The 3,481-nt window shown below is 39.6% G+C and overlaps 1 pseudogene; it reads left to right on the top strand.

The window, feature by feature from the left end:
• The first annotated feature begins 1,979 nt into the window (after positions 1-1,979).
• On the top strand, positions 1,980-2,757 carry LOC143658939 (U2 small nuclear ribonucleoprotein B'' pseudogene; annotated as a pseudogene).
• The last annotated feature ends 724 nt before the right edge of the window (positions 2,758-3,481 follow it).

Genomic DNA, 3,481 nt, shown 5'->3' with positions numbered 1-3,481 from the left:
CTTTTGACATTTTTGCTCTGGCCCTTTCCAACCTGCTTGAAACGCTAGTGTAAGAATTAAACTCTGGAGCTGTGGCAGCCATCTTGCCACCATTAGGCACTTTAAGTCCTTTCACTAGTTTATTTGCTTGCCACTCTTTGTGTAGTATTCATGTTCCTCTTGATTTATTTTTATTTTGCTTGTTGGCATCTCTTTTTTAAAAAAAAATCCTTTATAAATGTACATTTTCTGAGTCCTTAATGCATGAACATTTCTGGAGTTTGCCCGCCACTGTGTCACGTCTCACTGACCCTATGCTCTCCAGCCACTGCTGCCTTCACAGCAGCATTTGTTTTGCTCCAGTTTTGTGTTTCCATAGGATCTGATCTTCCCTGTATTCTATTTTTTTAGAAATTGCTAAAAAGGCTCTCCACTCCCATGACACTTCCATTTCTCTGCATTATTAAGGATTTGTTCTTTTAAACATATCTTTTTTGTCACTTTATGAGAGCGGGGGCTGAAATGTGGGTAGATAAGTGAGCTCATGCAGTCATCTTAATCTAATATCAAGATTTCTAACAGAAAATATAATTAATTCACTCTTTTGAAATCTATAGGGAAATACATGGTCTTCAAATGATTCCATCTTGGCTCAGGAATAGACAGACTGCAGTACGGCATTTTTTTTCTTCTCTAGACTATGTTTTACATTCTTTATTATGTGGACCTACTTCTGCTGCCAAACACACGCCAGTCTAAAACAAAAGAGTAAAGCACAATTATACACCCCATCCAGACAGCCAGCTTGGTGTCAAATAGCTCTTCAATTTAGGTTTGCAGACGTTCTGGGGAGCAACCCTTGCTCCACTAGAAAATCTCACCCCAATGCCCAGGCAATACTTTCCTCAAGTAGAACTTCAGTCTCACCAGTACACCCAAGGCCACTGTTGTTTAAAATGGAGAACGTTCCAGAAGTAAATGACAGAACCTGTGGAGCCTGTCCTCATCCCACAGACCTCTCAGGGGCCGAGTCCTCTTTACAGGCTCCACAAAAAAGGCCCCAGATTCCAAGGGCTTAGGTTTGTGGGTTCAGGGCACAGACTCTGGAGCCAATTTCTCCTCTCCCCCGTGTGACCCAATGCAAGCTATTTAACATCTCCATAACTCAGTTTCCCCAGCTGCAAAATGACCACATTAAGAGCAGCTACTTCGCAGCACCCTGACAGTACCTCACATGTAAAGTGCTCAGAGCTGTGGCAGGCACGCACAAAACACCCTGTACACATTGCAACATATACTATCACCAAGATCTCCACATCACCCTTCCTCAAAACCAAACTCACCTTCCAAACTGAGGTCCGGAGACTTCCACCATCAAGATTCTCCAGGAGCAAATGCATATATAGGTAAAAATAAATCTCAAAATGCAGTTGTCTGCAGGTAAGCAAAATATAGGCATTTACTAATCAAATGCACGATGTTGATGTGTGTGTGGGGGGGGTGTTTATGTGTGTATGTGTTTGTGCATGTGCATGTGTGTATTCCATAAACGTATATGTTTGTGCATGTGTGTAAGTGTGTGTGCACGTGGGTATGATCACATGTGTGTTTATATATATATTTGGAGAATGGCATCAGGGCATGGAGCCCAGTATCCCAATCCTACAATTCAAACTAAGTTCACAAAAATCACCAACAGCCTTTGTCAGATGCAGCCAGCTGAGTCTCGTTCACACCGTGTCCAAAGGCGGTTCCGACTCTCTTCATAAGGTTTGGATTAGCATAAATATTACATTAGTAGGACTATTCAGAATGTGCTTCTCCCCCAAGAGACTCTGCAACACAATTTTTGAAACATTTATGTATGACAACTGTGCATCGCATTTAAATAAAGTACCAAGACAATTCAGTTAAGTAACTGAGAGGGGCACCGATTTTAATTTCTTCTTTAAAAAAACACAAAACAGGTCGGCTCCACTCCCGGCTTCCGTCCCGCAGGAGAGACCGTGCAGGTCTCAGGTTATTCAGACAATTTAAACAAAAACATGGATATCAGACCCAATCATACAATTTGTATCAACAATATGAATGACAAAAATAAAAAAGAAGAATTGAAGAGATCGCTGTATGCCCTGTTTTCTCAGTTTGGCCATGTGGTAGATATTGTAGCTTTAAAGACTATGAAGATGAGGGGGCAGGCCTTCATCATATTTAAGGAACTGGGCTCATCCACAAATGCCTTGAGACAGTTACAAGGATTTCCATTTCATGGTAAACCAATGTGAATCCGGTATGCAAAAACGGATTCTGATATAATATCTAAAATGCATGGCACGTTTGTTGACAAAGAAGAGAAAAAAGCCAAAATGTTGGAACAGGCTGCAACAACTGTGAACAAAAAGCCTGGTCTGGGAACACCAAATTCAACTAATGCCCAAAGAAATGCAGCACCAAATCCTCCATATAGTTTGATTATCCTCCAAACTATATTTTATTTCTTAACAACTTACCAGAAGAGACTAATGAGATGATGTTATCTAGGCTGTTTAGTCAGTTCCCTGGTTTTAAGGAAGTCCGTTTGGTACCTGGAAGACATGACATTGCTTTTGTTGAATTTGAAAATGATGGACAGGCTGGTGCCGCCAGAGATGCATTACAAGGATTTAAGATCACACTGTTCCATGCCATGAAGATCACCCATGCCAAAAAATAACATTTGGGATAGTCTTCTTTGAAGGACTTGGTGTTATTTATAGTGTTTGTTTTGATAACATTTTGGTCAAGCCGTTTTTCATAGTTGAGGACAAGATGTAGTGAAAGCAAAATTTTTTAAAGAACTTAAAAATTATCCAGTCTTTCTTTAGCCTTTGTGAACTGCGGAATACAAAGGCCTTAATTTTGTACAATAACCTTTAATTTGTATTTTAAAAAAAAAAAAACACAAAACAAAGTTTATTCCTAAAATATTTATGGATCAATTTCCTAAATTGCTTTATAATCTATAGATGAAATTGTCCTTTAAACATCCTCCATAATATTAATAACCTTTTTAACCCATAATCATCTTTCTTTCCATTTACTTCATCAGTTTTCCGAGTTGGCATGAGTTACAGGCTTTCCCTTCAGTTATATCCCCCTCCAAACTGTTGTAAAATTAAATTACGACCTAATATTCAGTACTTTCTGTAACTGGTGAAGGTGCCTGCAGAAAGACAGAAGTTTGAGGATTACATTCATTGCCTGTTTTCTGATACAAGCATATCAGAAAAGCGAGAATGTTTTCATTGTAAATACAACCAATATCTTCATACAAAATAGGCAGTATGTTAGGGTTCATCAGGGAAGCAGAACCAACAGGACAGCTGTATATGTAAATGTTAAGAGATTTTTATCAGAATTAACTCACACAACGACAGGGAGATTTACATCCCTGGGAGTCATGTTCCACGTAGCAGGGAGGGTAGTGAGTTCACCTGCTGAGTTGGCTGAGAGAGAGAGGCCA

This window comes from Tamandua tetradactyla, chromosome 2 (assembly GCF_023851605.1).
Source record: "Tamandua tetradactyla isolate mTamTet1 chromosome 2, mTamTet1.pri, whole genome shotgun sequence".
NCBI lineage: Eukaryota > Metazoa > Chordata > Mammalia > Pilosa > Myrmecophagidae > Tamandua > Tamandua tetradactyla.
Note: the sequence above shows the minus strand (reverse complement) of the source record. Positions and strands in the feature narration are given on the sequence as shown.